At 43.4% G+C, this 14514-nt stretch overlaps 1 pseudogene; it reads left to right on the top strand.

The window, feature by feature from the left end:
• The window catches only part of LOC143172218 (high affinity cAMP-specific and IBMX-insensitive 3',5'-cyclic phosphodiesterase 8B-like), a 108244-nt pseudogene extending 94432 nt beyond the window's left edge, over positions 1 to 13812 (top strand).
• Positions 13813 to 14514: the final 702 nt, after the last annotated feature.

Here is a 14514-nt window from a genome sequence, read left to right as displayed (position 1 = left end):
TGGGTTGACCTTGGCTGGACGTCAGGTGCCTACCAAACTGCTCTATTACTCCCCCTCCTCAACTGGACAGGGGAGAGAAAATATAACAAAAGGCTCGTGGGTTGAGATAAGGACAGGGAGATCATTCACCAATTACCATCATGGGCAAAACAGGCTCCACTTGGGGAAACTAATTTAATTTATTACCAATTAATAATGGAGTAGGATAATGAGAAATAAGAACAAATCTTAAAACACCTTCCCCCCACCCCTCCCTTCTTCCCGGGCTCAGCTTCACTCCTGACTTCTCTACCTCCTGCGCCACTCGGGGGGATGGGGAATGGGGGTTGTGGTCAGTTCATTACGCGTTGTCTCTGCTGCTCCTTCCTCCTCACATTCTTTCCCTGCTCCAGCGTGGGGGTCCCACCCATGGGAGACAGTCCTCCACGAACTTCTCCAACGTGGGTCCTTCCCACGGGCTACAGTTCTTCACGAACTGCTCCAGCATGGGTCCTTTCCACAGGGTGCAGTCCTTCAGGAACAGACTGCTCCAGCGTGGGTCCCCCACGGGGTCATAACTCCTACCATCAAACCTGCTCCAGCGTGGACTCCTCTCTCTCCATGGGTCCACAGGTCTTGCCAGGAGCCTGCTCCAGTGCAGGCTCTCCACGGGGTCACAGCTTCCTTCAGGGCACATCCACCTGCTCCGGCATGGGGTCCTCCATGGGCTGCAGAGTGCATATCTGCTCCACCGTGGACCTCCATGGGCTGCAGGGGGACAACCTGCTTCACCATGGTCTTCATCACGGGCTGCAGGGGAATCTCTGCTCTGGCACCTGGAGCACCTCCTCCCCCTCCTTCTTCACTGACCTTGGTGTCTGCGTAGTTGTTTCTCTCACATATTCTCATTCTTCTCTATTCCGGCTGCTCTTGCACAGCAGTTTTTTCCCCTTCCCCAATATGTTATCACAGAGGCGCTACCACCGTCGCTGACTGGCTCAGCTTTGGCCAGCGGCGGGTCCATCTTGGAGCCAGCTGACACTGGCTCTGTTGGACAGACGACACCAAGCTGAGTGGTGTGGTTAACACGCCTGAGGGACGGGATGCCATCCAGAGGGACCTGGACAAGCTTGAGAAGTGGGCCCGTGTGTACCTCATGAGGTTTAACAAGGCCAAGTGCAAGGTCCTGCACCTGGGTCGGGGCAACCCCCAGTATCAATACAGGCTGGGGGATGAAGGGATTGAGAGCAGCCCTGCTGAGAAGGACTTGGGGGTACTGGTGGATGAAAAGCTGGACATGAGCCAGCAATGTACACTCACAGCCCAGAAAGCCAACCTTATCCTGGGCTGCATCAAAAGAAGCGTGGCCAGCAGGTCGAGGGAGGTGATTCTGCCCCTCTACTCTGCTCTGGTGAGACCCCACCTGGAGTACTGCGTCCAGCTCTGGAGTCCTCAGCACAGGAAAGACATGGACTTGTTGGAGCGGGTCCAGAAGAGGGCCATGAAAATGATCAGGGGAATGGAACACCTCTCCTATGAAGAAAGGCTGAGAGAGTTGAGGTTATTCAGCCTGGAGAGAAGGCTTCGAGGAGACCTTATTGCAGCCTTTCAATACTTAAAGGGGGCTTATAAGAAAGATGGGGACAGACTTTTTAATAGGGCCTGTTGCGACAGGACAAAGCGTAATGGTTTTAAACTAAAAGAGGGTAGATTTAGACTAGATATAAGGAAGACATTTTTTACAATGAGGGTGGTGAAACAGTGGAACAGGTTGCCCAGAGATGTTGTAGATGCCCCATCCCTGGAAGCATTCAAGGTCAGGTTGGATGGGGCTCTGAGCAACCTGATCTAGTTGATGATGTCCCTGCCCACGGCAGGGGGTTGGACTAGATGACCTTTAGAGGTCCCTTCCAACCCAAACTATTCTATGATTCTATGATTCTATGACATGGGGGAAGCTTCTGGCATCTTCTCACAGAAGCCACCCCTGTAGCCCCCTCCTCCACTACCAAAACCTTGTAACATAAACCCAATACACTGCTGAAGCAAGCAAGCTTAAGAATCAAATTTTAGTGTCCAATGTCACATTCATATTCTCTATACTACTGGCACTGTACTGGTACTGTTGGATAGCACCTTCAATTCATGTTTTTTAGTGTTGATTCATGAGCAATTATTGGTAAATAAAGCCCTAATGCAACGAGCTATAGGTCTGGGAAGCCTTACACATCTGGTGAGCCCAGGGAATATAGCCTGTTCTTAACAGATGTAGAGATCTACCACAAAGGTTAAAGATCACAGCCTAACAGAAAGCATGGTCTGTGGAGCTTTAAGGTCCATAAGGGAAAAAACAAGGTACATCTAACAGAACTAGGTAATTATTCTGTTTCACTTCTGTGGTGGAAATCTCTCCTGCCTGTAGTAGAGTACCAGGTGCTCTCGCCTTGCATGGAAAATACAATGTCTTGAAGTTTTGTTTTGGGTTTTTTGTGTATTTGGGGGGGGGGATCCATTTTAGATGGGCAGTGGTGGTGATGTATAAGAATATCTATACTATATTCATAAGAATTCTTACAGATATTTTTGTAGCAATACTAATGTGATGGTGTTAACCCTGATCCACATTTGGACACTGCAGGTTTGCACCCTCTGGTGGCAAAGAGAGGTTCAACCAAACGGAAAGCACAACCCCTACATGGCTGCTCAAGCTCAACCTGAATATTTCACGAAGGCTTCATTTTCTGCAGCAGTTAGTGGGATAGACTAAAAATCCATGAAGGCTTGATGAAAATTAAAATTAAGTTTGTTATTGAATTAATGGAAATATAGTGTTGATACAGTGGCTCCTGGGGTTTTAAATTAGCTATTGAATTTAATTCAGTTATTTTTACGGTACCCCTGTATTTGTAATTCTCAGTTCACTGCAGCATAAACCTGCTTTTTCAGGATGGCTTGAGAAGACTGTTGGGAAATGAGTATGTGTTTTCTAAGAGTAAGCCACCATTTTAAAATTCCCTTTGCATGTGTTACTTCATCTGTAGATGCTAGTGACAGAGAGCTCCATGCTGTTTTGCAGTGGGATGTATGTCTTTGGAAATGGTTGTCTAAGTGACTGTAGAATTAGTGCTAGACTGCCTCCATTTTGGAGTTGAAGCAGGTTCAAATAATTAAAATAATGCATTTCAAAATGTAGAAAATAACTAAATTGGCACTCAAAGAGATGTTCACTGATCTTTTTGGTTTATGTTCAAATCATCTATAATAATATAAACCATATATATTATAGGCTTTTACAGACTTTTTCATGTAAGGAAAAGAATTGTTTTTCTTGAAAAAAGTTGTTTTCTAAATGGAATTCCATATGTGGAAAAAAAATATCCAGAAATGTTGTAATTCCCAAATTCCATTTCAACAGATATGAACCTGAGCTATAGTCACCTTTCAGTGCCAAATATCATCAATGATGTTCTATCCTGTATCACACAGCTCCTGGATAATGAGGAAAGCTGGGACTTCAATATTTTTGAGTTGGAAGCTGTTACAAATAAAAGGTACTGGACTCCTTTCCCTGGATGCCCATAAAAAGGTTGTTGAGGAGCTGTAGCAGAAAGTGCTTTGCTCTGGAAAAACTGAAGCAAGACACAGCAAATCTGTGAGAGCTGTCTCTCTTTTTTGTGTGTGTGTTGATATCACTTGTCCCATTTAACAAGCCAGGCACACACCATGGTCAAGATGCATGCACAGGCCATGGAGAGCCCTGTACAGACCATTGTCTTCTCTGACAGCATCTGCAGCCCTCCAAGATTGTTTCCTGTTCAACTTTTACCTTGTTTGACTCCCATCTACTCTGTCCAGGTCACACTGTTTGGCACAGTCCAGTGTTGTTACATTCTGGATGTCTCACAGATGCCCCTTTTTCCTGCTGCTGCACAAATGGTCATGCTGGAAAAAGCAAGCCTATCCCATCCCTCACCTAAATCACTCTATGATTTAGGAAGCTCTGAGGCAACTGTGGCTTTTGATTATAGGGATAAAAGACTGGGATGGAGGATAAACCAGCAATAAGCTCAAGAGCCTGAGATTTTAAAGATTATAATGAAAGGAGGCACCAGTAGTTTTGATGTCATGCAGACCACAAAAATAAACATGTCATCCAGAGAGAAAAGTGATTTTCATTCCAAGATGCAAAGAATTGGAGAGACTACCAGGTGTCTTGTACTCTGTTTGAAGAAAGTGGCCATTTTCTGAATTTGTATTTGCCTGGTTTTAATTTGCAGATGTTGGCTTTTGGTTATGCCTTTCTCAGCTCAGGAGCCCCATAGATCATCTTGCAGGAATGAAAAATGTGACTGACCAGACCTCAAATTCCCTCCCCAGCCTGGAGATTGCTGCTGGTATGGGAAGGTCAGGCAGACAGCTGGATTGGTTCATGCTCAGCAGTGGCTCGCAGGTACCAGCCTCCGGCATTGCTGGCCAAGGTCCCTAGGCATCCCCCGGCATTCATCTCCATGCAGCTCTCTGAGCTCCAGGATCTTCCCCCACTTCCAGGATCTTTCCTCCAGCCAGAGTCTTCACCTCCTTCTTTCCAGGCACCCTTCTCCTTTCTGAGACCTATTCTTCTTTTTGGGAACCAATCTTTTACAGCACCAGCTCTTTTCTTTTTCACAACCCCAAGCTGATGGTTTTCCCAATTTAAATAGTCTGTGTGCAGAAACACAGCATGTGATCAGCCCTCCTAATTGGTGGTTTTGTCTCACATCTCTTTGCTAACTGAAGGATCCAGGACATGCCACTTCTGTTTAGTCCAGCCCATACCACTTGGAGCAAGAAAGCAGCAGGCTTCTGCTTGAGAGTTCAGAAGTTCAATTTTAGACATTAACCCCCACCACACCCACCCACCCAATTATCCACTGCCTGTTAGCATTTGGAATTCGGGGGGGGGGGGGTTTGCCTATGACAGACTCCTGCCTCAGTTCTAGAAAGTGATCCAGTCCTCCTAAAGCTGGAACAGTTCACATGAAATAGTAACTTGATGCTAAGAGCTTCTCTGAGAAGCAGCATATTGCCAACTTCAAATAGTGAAGAAGTAGAAATCTGGACCCCCTGAAATCCCAGGATTATTTGAAACAGTAAACATTTGACGCTTTGTCTTATGGTTTTTTAGCCTTTGGGATGTGCCTGTGTAATGTTCAAAGTGTGCTTTTTCTCCTCAGAAAAAAGATGTATTTTTGATAGATTGACAGATATTCAAAACACAAAAGAACTGAGCTTTTACAAATTTTTTTCTGAAGCTACAAGAATTGGTGAAACTGTAGTGGAACTGCACCATTTCTACAAAACATATTAAAATAATATCTGAAAGGATGGTAGATGTAATAATTTGTAACCTTGTTGGCCAGGCTTTTGATGTTATAGATGTACAATTAAAAAATGTTTAACATTCTCCCCACTTTTTATTTTTAAGGCCTTGTTGGTTTCTTTGTCAAAACCATCATTCTTTAGAACGTCAGAAGTTCCTATTTTACAGTGGTGCTTTTTTCTTCTATTGTTTTTCAGGCCATTAGCGTATTTGGGCTTAAAAGTTTTTGCCCTGTTTGGGGTCTCTGAGTTTTTAAACTGTTCAGAAGCAACACTGCGAGCATGGCTGCAGGTGATTGAAGCCAACTGCCTGTTGTGGTTTAACCTCAGTCAGCAACTGAGTACCATACAGCCACTTGCTCACTCCTCCCCCCCCAACCCCCCGGTGGGATGGGGGAGAGAATTGGAAGAGCACAAGTGAGAAAAACTCATGGGTTGAGATAAAAACAGTTTAATAATTGAAATAAAATGATAATAATAATAATAATAATGTAATAATAATAATACTACACAAAGCAAGTGATGCACAGTGCAATTGCTCACCACCCGCCGACCGATGCCCAGCCAGTCCCCGAGCAGCGGCCCCCCCGGCCAGCTTTCCCCAGTTTATGTACTGAGCATGACGTCACATGGTATGGAATGTTTCTTTGGCCAGTTTGGCTGTGCCCCCTCCCAGCTTCTTGTGCACCTCCAGCCTTCTCAGTCGGTAGAGCATGGAAAACTGAAAAGTCCTTGGCTAGTGTAAGCATTACCTAGCAACAACTAAAACATCTGTGCATTATCAACTTTGTTCTCATCCTAAATCCAAAACACAGCACTGTACCAGCTACTAGGAAGGAAATTAACTCTATCCCTGCCGAAACCAGGACACTACCATTCCTCCAACTCATACCACAACTCCACACACACAGTGCATGTCCTGCATGCTACTGCCTTCTTTCTTGGGAAGGAGAGAGTTAAGGTATAAATGTCACCTAGGAGTCCTTTGGGCTAGGATTTTGGTGTGCTTGCCATTTTGTGTGTGTCATTCAAAAGTCAGATGTTTACTTAAATAATGGTCCTGGCTTCATAAAGTTGCTCTGCCCTTGAAGTCTTTTCCTGTGATGCCTGTAGGCCCACACAGTTTCTCTAAAGTCTGTTTATATGAGTAAGGAATTTACATTTTTAAGTAGCAATAATAGGGGGAAAAAAACTGGTTCTCTTCTATCTCTTAGTAACTGGCTGTTAGTAACAGTTCTTAATAAAGCTTTGCAAAACACACAAGATCTGTAGGAGTCGAGTCAGTACAGTCATTCAGACAAGTGCACAAAGTGGAAGGACACCACTAGAGGATCCATCCACCATTAGAGGATCTAATGCAAAGATATTGCTTAGGTGACAGCACAGTAAAAAACTTCATTAAGGAAAGAGGGTTTGGGTGAGGGTAGGAGGGGGAGTTTTGGAGTAGGTAACCTGTGGGCGCAGTGAGTAGAAAACGTTTGCAAGGAGGTAGGATCCCTGCACTCAAGCTTACACTTACATATTGGTGGGTACCTGGAAATGATCAGAAATTATTTACTGTAATTTTTGTGACATGTCATAATTTTTCTCTCTTCCTGTAGCGAAGCCTTGACCATTTAGATGAGGTGGCTGCATTAATAGCTGCCACCATTCATGACGTAGATCACCCTGGACGGACCAACTCTTTCCTGTGCAATGCAGGCAGTGAATTAGCTGTCCTTTACAATGATACGGCTGTATTAGAGAGTCATCACACAGCACTGGCATTTCAGCTTACGGCTAAAGACAGCAAATGCAACATTTTCAAGAATATTGATAGGTGGGTCTGCTGGAGGAGGGGACTGTGTGTGTGTGGATTGCTTGTTTGGGGATTTTAGTTTGAGGCAGATTGAGAGCCTACCTTCTAAACCAGAAAATATAATTTGAATAGAGACATTAATATTTAACCTCTTCCAGAATCCTATGTAGTCATTATTTTTAAAAAGGCTTTAATTCTCTCTCTCAGTGTTCCAATTTGTATTGTTTGGAACCATATAAAACGTTTGATAATCTTTCATGGATGACATTGGCATGATCCAGTTGGCAGCCTCAAGGCTGCATCTGACCCACTGCCTTTTCATTGCAGGAGCCTGGAAATGGCTTTTTGGGCCATGCGTTTCCACCCAAGCAGCCAGATGCTGCAAGCTGTGTCTGTGCATGGCCTCATGCTTGCTGGCACTGCTGCATTCACATGGGATGGAAAGGGGTGGTGGCAGAGGGAGTTGAAGCTCTGGGAGACTTGGAGGCAGCCCTACTGTTGGGCGTATGCATAGCCTGGGAGTTTCCATTGCATCAGCGTAGCTTTTGCAGGGGCGGGATGGGAGGGAAAGGGCTCAGGGCCTGACCCCAAACAGGTAATGAGTTTGTTGAAAAATCTGAGATTTGAGTTCCAAGCTAACATACAGCGTGATGGAAATATGTTGGTGCCATTCCTGGAGAAGTTGTCTCAGTATTACAGCATTATGAAATTGAATTTATTTTTTATTGACTTCAGGGGATTGTTTTTCATTAGGTAAAAATAACAGAAAAAAGGCGATACAGGAATTCAGAGCTGGAGGAACCTGGAGAGGAGTGGTCTAGTCCATTCCTCCAACCCTAGACCATTCATAACTATGAAGGTGCCAGTTTGTGTGGATGAGCCCCCCAAGCAGCATTTTGCAGTGCTGTCTGGGAAGGGACAAGGAAAGGACAGAGTTCTGTCTGGCAGGCTTGTGAGCAAGAACTATTTTTCTTTCCTAGAAATCACTACCAGACATTGCGCCAGGCCATTATTGATATGGTTTTGGCAACAGAGATGATGAAGCACTTTGAGCATGTGAACAAATTTGTGAACAGCATCAACAAGCCAATGGCATCTGAGGAGACCAGCTCATACGTAAGCGCTTGCAGGACTTTATGCCTTCAGACAACTTCAGTGAAGTTCTTCCGAGACAATTTTAAGTATCATTTTCATTCACGTTGTATTGATTTGCACTGTGGTAACACCCAAAAGACACAATTGGATTCGTGACCTCACACCTCAGTGTGAAAAAATACTTTTATTTTCTTAAGTTTTCTGTGTCTGGCTCTGCCCTTAGCTCATTTAAACACTTCATTTTATAAGCCTTGCCTTCAAAGCCATCTTGTGTTCAGAAAACATGCAGGTGGATGCTTTTGTACATGCAAAATTCTGTGCATGGAGCCAGGTCGGCACTTGTGCCTATGGTCCTGCCTCCGAATATTGGGATTTGCCTAAGCCTGGGGTTGTAACTGAGGAAACTGCCCTGATGGTTTTGTGTCTATATAATCTGAAGCCTTCAAGCCATAAGGAATAACTCCATTGCTTCTTGAGACCTCTCCACCCCAGCCCCATTCTTGATTGCACCAAGAGATGTCCAGGCCACTATTCCTATCAGTTACTTGCACCCTAATGCTCCATCGCCAGCCAGGGCATATTTCATGAGACACCTTTGAGTTTCCCAGCCCAGGCCTCTTTTTACCTTCTCTTGTTGCCTCTCAAGGTTGAATGCTCAGTGTCTGACAGGGTTCTCTAGGGCAGTGTTACTTACCTAAGCAAAGATCATCTTATCACAGCTTAGTGAAAATCGTGCTTTTTTATAAACACTGGGGGAAAAAAAATCAGACCAAATGGAAAGTCAGTGGTATTAAAAATAAATAAAGCAGCTTCTGTCAGTTTTCCGTAACTGGAATTTTTGCATTGTAAACTGTCATGGGTGTAGAAACCAGTCAGGACTGGTGGGGTTTATGACTTTAGGGACAGCATTACACCAGTTGAACTGACCTGCTTCTAGGGACCGCTGAGCTCTGTTCTCCCAACAGTTTGAGCTGGAAATCACAAATGCTGCTGAACTTCACTGGCTCTGTGGACACTTTGAACTGTACTCCCCAGTACTTCCAAGCTCTGGAGGGCTCACTGGACATGGCACTGGGTCTGAATTAGCCTGATACATCTTCAGTGCCAGAAGTCCCACGGCACAGAGGGACATGGTTTGGGCAATGCTGGGGGCTCCTATCACTGTTTCTGCACTGTGCTCCCAGCACATCACCTAGCACTGTTTCATGGGTTTGCCCTCGTGGCGTGGGCTAAGCCAGGACAGCGGAGCTTCTGCTTTAGATCAAAGCACAGAGGAAAGAAAGGTCCACGTTGGTGGGTGGTGTAGAATTAGCTGCTATCATATTTCTCTGTACTTACATGTGGACCAGATAGCAGCTTGCTCTGAGGCCATCAATTTCTAAAAAAGCCCTCTGAGGTGGCACTGGGAAATCTGGGTTCTCACAGTGCTTCATTTCTCCCTCTTGACAGCTTAAGCGTTTTCTGAAGTGTTTCCTCCACCTCCCCCCTTTTAAAATCTCTGTTTTCTGGCATCCCCACATTGGCCTGTAGGCTTTAGATTCATAAGCCTCACTGAAACCACGATGTTTCCAAGCTCTGAACACGTTTCTGGGAATCTCCCTTTTATCCCATGAATGCATTTGTTCTAGCAGTTGCTAAAGAGCTTTTAAATGATCTCCATACATTATACTGCAATCAGCATTTTTAACCTATAGAAAATATTTTCTTTGATTCACTGTCCTTTGTCTTACCAGTTTATAGCAGAGGCTATTTTAAAATGTACAAGAGTTGGAGAGCAATAAAAGTGCAGCACATAACCACTTGTATTACAGACTTATTTTTTTTCCCCCAGTATTAGGTTGTTGTATTCCTTATTATTAACGGTGGCTCTTCCTATTTTTGATCTTGAACAGCAGTTAAGGAGCAGAGTTAATTTGGCAGCTCTTTGCTGCGCTACCCATGCTGAAAAAAAATTAACTGTTAAACATAAAGTTAGAAGATTAATGCCAGAATTGGCAAGAGTCACTGCAAAATATCTCCCCATAAACCACAAAGACATTAATTTAGCAGTGGTGGTAAAAAAGTATTTATGTTCAATTTTTGACTCAGAGTTGAATTTAGCAGCAAAGGGAGGCCATAATTACACAAATATATTATTTTGAGAATAGTGTTAATGCCATAGTGAGATGAGGTGGAGGCTTTTTATTACTCAATAAGGAACATAATATACCTGTACCCTTCTAAACTGTTCAAGACCCAGAAGATGATGCCGCAACAGACTTGTAACAACTACTCTGTCCCCTCCACCCGCTCTCCAGAGCAGTCAATAAGCAGTTCGATATTTTACTGCCTAGCAAGCAAAGCCTTTCTGCAGTCAGTCTGCCTCTCTTGCATTTTCCTACTGTTAATCTCAAAGCTTATCTGAGACTTAATCTTAGCTGGTGCCTAAAACCAAAAAGTATTCCAGGCCGAGGGTTCAAAATCCAGCACAAAGGCGGCAGTTTTATTTGAAAACATACTGGAACTGAATGGCACAGACTTGCTTTTCTGCCTCTAAAAGAAACAGTCAGTTGTGCAAGCTGGTTTACCCCTCTGTGCCTGTCTCAGTTTTCCCATCTGGGCATGAAAACTGAATTCTAGAAACTCCCCTAAATGAAGCAGCCCCTACCATCACTGCCCCAAAATTTAAATGTTTAGCAGTGAGGGTGGTTTATCAGCTTGCAGTTGGTGGATGCCTCCACCACAGTGGTCCTATTCCAAGAGGGCAAGGCTGGGATGCAGAGAAGGGTAACTCACCCTAGCTGATAAAGAGCCTGTGACTCCTTTATTTCACAAACTTTGCTATTAAGTCTGAGAATCTCCCCAACTGTCTCATGTAATGGGGCTATCATTAGTTACTTAGCAAGGCTGCTGTCCTCAGACATCATTACTTTTTCCTCTGAATTCCTGGTGCTTTGCATGGAATTAGAAGGCATTGGACTGGGTGCGTAAGTGCATGCTGTAGAGCTAATAATGATGTCCTTACTGCTAGCAGGGATGCTGGCCACTGGCCCCTGTAACCAACTCTCTTTTACAGAGTGAAGGCAGTGACTGTGAATGTATAGCCAATATAAAGAATTTTCCAGATAACCAGACACTGATCAAGCACATGATGATTAAATGTGCAGATGTAGCAAATCCATGTGGTCCCCTAGAGCTATGTATTGAATGGGCAGGGAGGATTTCAGAGGAGTATTTTGCACAGGTACATATATTTTTATAATTTGATTATGTTATGTAAGAAAGTGCACATCGGCTGGTCTGCTGTTCCACACGGAGCCTGCCTGGCATCTCCACGGAGTCCAGATGTATGCTTTTCATCCCCAGTCAGAACTGGCCTCTCACTTTCATGCAGAAGAATTCACCCCAGTCAAAGTTAGCTAGTTTGTTTACCCTGAAGCTTGCAGTACAGAATGGTGGAAAGGAGGTTTTTACACTTTTAAATTTCTCCATCTGGCCAAACCAAAATGATTTGATTAACCTTAGTCAATTTAATTGGCTGAAATTCAAGACCATCACCATTCTAACTTCTAGTCCCAATACCTTCCCTGAAGAGAGCATGAAGAGCCATGCCTGACGAAGCCCTCGACTGACTCATCAGGCTGGCCCTTTCTCTTCTAAGATGGTACCTGAACTATTGTCATGGTAGGCAGATGATGTGGCAGGCCAGTACCACAGACACACGGGCAGTATAAATGTTTATCACGTGATCCCTCAGAACAGAACTGGAAGCTCAACTTCCTTTCTTAATATTTGGTTTTTCTAACACAAACATACCAGCTTCCTGAAAGTGAAACACTCTTCTAATCCTTTATTTGAACAACTGATAGATTTTTAGCTTTTATTTGCCACTAATGGCATAGAAATCAGCAGCTACGACTGGAGAGACAGAAAAGTGGGCATGCCTACCATCCAAATTCAGATCATAGATGTGACAGTTATTACTGAAACAAAGTAGTAGTTAGTACCTGGGACGTGTCTGAATTTCATTTTAATTGTAGTGAATAAATTTGAGCACTTCCTGGGTAAGATCAAGGTTCACTTAGGTTGTATCTCCCTAGCAGTCAAGGTATCCTGAGCTAGCTTTAAATTGCCAATCTTAGGCACTAGCCTACCTGCAGCAATGCAAGGTGCTGAGAACTGTTCTGCTCTTCATTCACCTCATCTGGTAATTTTGGGGACTGTTCTGCTGCCACTTCCAGCATTAGATGCTGCCTAAACTACTTAAAATGGGTTTTTGTAATTAAATTCTAAGACTGTTGAGGTGATTGGCTCCTCTACCATACTGAGAGCAACAAAACCAGCCCTCTTCCATTTGTGGGCACAGAGTTAAAGGGCATACCCTGACTTCTATTCATCTTATAACCCGATACAAGCAGAGAAAGTAGTGACAGCACCATCCCTCTTACTTAAAAAAGAAATGGTTTGGAACAGCCACCAGAGACATGGAAAAGGAGAGTTCAAATCTGTCCTCTGCTAAAGGGACTCTGAAACCCCATTTTCCATTTTTAACTGGTTGTGCCCTAATCACCAGATTAGAGCATTCTGTCTCACCGGAACCAAGAGCACTACAGTAATAGAGTACTTGTAAAAGGAAAGAGATGTTGATTTCGGTTCCTGTTCCAGATGAAATAAGCCAGTTCACCTCAGGGGTTCTAAGTTTTGTCTCAAATCTCTTACTGTAAAGTCATCTAATCCCCTGGCCTTTGCTATTCCAGCATGAAAGCCAGCAAAGCTCTAGAGGCTAACTGGAGTTTTGTTTTCTTAGACTGATGAAGAGAAGAGACAGGGTCTGCCTGTTATAATGCCAGTATTTGATAGAAACACCTGCAGCATCCCCAAGTCTCAGATTTCCTTCATTGATTATTTTATAACAGATATGTTTGATGCATAGGATGGTAAGTACTTCTGCTTTTTTCTTCCTTGCTCTGAGACAGAGGTTTCTAGAGACTAAAATGAATAATCTCAAGATGGCCATTAGTCCATTTTTCTCAGGGCCAGTACCTATATATATAAGCATTCAGTATGCAGCACAGCATAGGATCTAAGCAACAATGCTGTTGAAGCCGTTTTCACTGCACACACCACCACCATCATGAAAGTTGAGTGCTTACCAAACAATCTATGTAAAGAAGGAAGGAGTAATGGCTTAAAACTAAGCTTTTTTCATCTAGGTCCTTTTTTTCCCTTTAGCAATGTATTTCTTCTGAGCAGCAGAAACTGAGATCACAGTGGTTGCGTGCTAGCATAACTGATAAAGTCATCATACTTTAAGAAAGGGATTTTTTTTCTTGAAAGAGAAACAGACTGAAAAAAATCTTTCCCCTTTTAGCATTATCTTACAACTGAAGGAGCAAAAGAGATTAGGAGAATACGAATTTCAGATGAGGTTGGGCTGCTCGTCTGCACATTCTGTATATGTAGTACAACTGTTCCTCCTGTTCATTTCAGCACTTGCACATCTGCCTGTTTTGATGCAACACTTGGCTAATAACTACAAACACTGGAAAACACTAGATGAGTTAAAGTGCAAGAGTCTCAGGCTTCCATCAGAAAACAACTGACACTAAGGCAAGAAAAACAGACCTTTTGATCTATCAGTTTCACTGTGAATCACTTACTAACTTGGATACAAGGGGGATGGTGTTTCCTTTCCAGTGAAATGAAGACTGCAGGGCAAGAAGGAAATATTTTATCCATCGCTTTTAAGCTTCTCTGAATCCTACAGAAAAATGTTTTCAAAAAGGCTATATAATCCACAGATGAATAAGTGCTCTTTGGAAATAACATTTTGTGGCAGAAAAGGTACTTCTGAAACTAATTTCTAATACTGAATATGCATTTGTCAAACCTTGTAAGTAATACAACTGTAGTCACTAACACTTCACACAACTGCTTCTCAGAGGGATAATCTAATCACCAGTAGAATAAGAATAGGTTGACAAATAAGCATAAAAACCTTCCCACTTATCTAGCATAAATTTGCCCCAATTCTGTCGATGTTCTTCAGATCTCTGAACCATAGTTCTAAAGAGAACACGCACAGTAGAACAAGTAACCCTCGAGAAATGGGATACAGTAAAAACAAACCCTGCACCATTTAAAACAACCTTCTTTTTTATTACAGAGACTGTCAGAGCACCACCTGCTCTCTCTTCTTTTTCATATAAAATCTTGGTATGACCAGTCAAATTCCCTTAAAATTGGTCATATAATGGAGGAAAATAAGCATGTTCTGTATAATTGGTGCCATCCACATGTGCCTC

This window comes from Aptenodytes patagonicus, chromosome W (genome assembly GCF_965638725.1).
Source record: "Aptenodytes patagonicus chromosome W, bAptPat1.pri.cur, whole genome shotgun sequence".
Classification (NCBI taxonomy): domain Eukaryota; kingdom Metazoa; phylum Chordata; class Aves; order Sphenisciformes; family Spheniscidae; genus Aptenodytes; species Aptenodytes patagonicus.
This window is presented reverse-complemented; position numbering and strand designations above follow the sequence as displayed.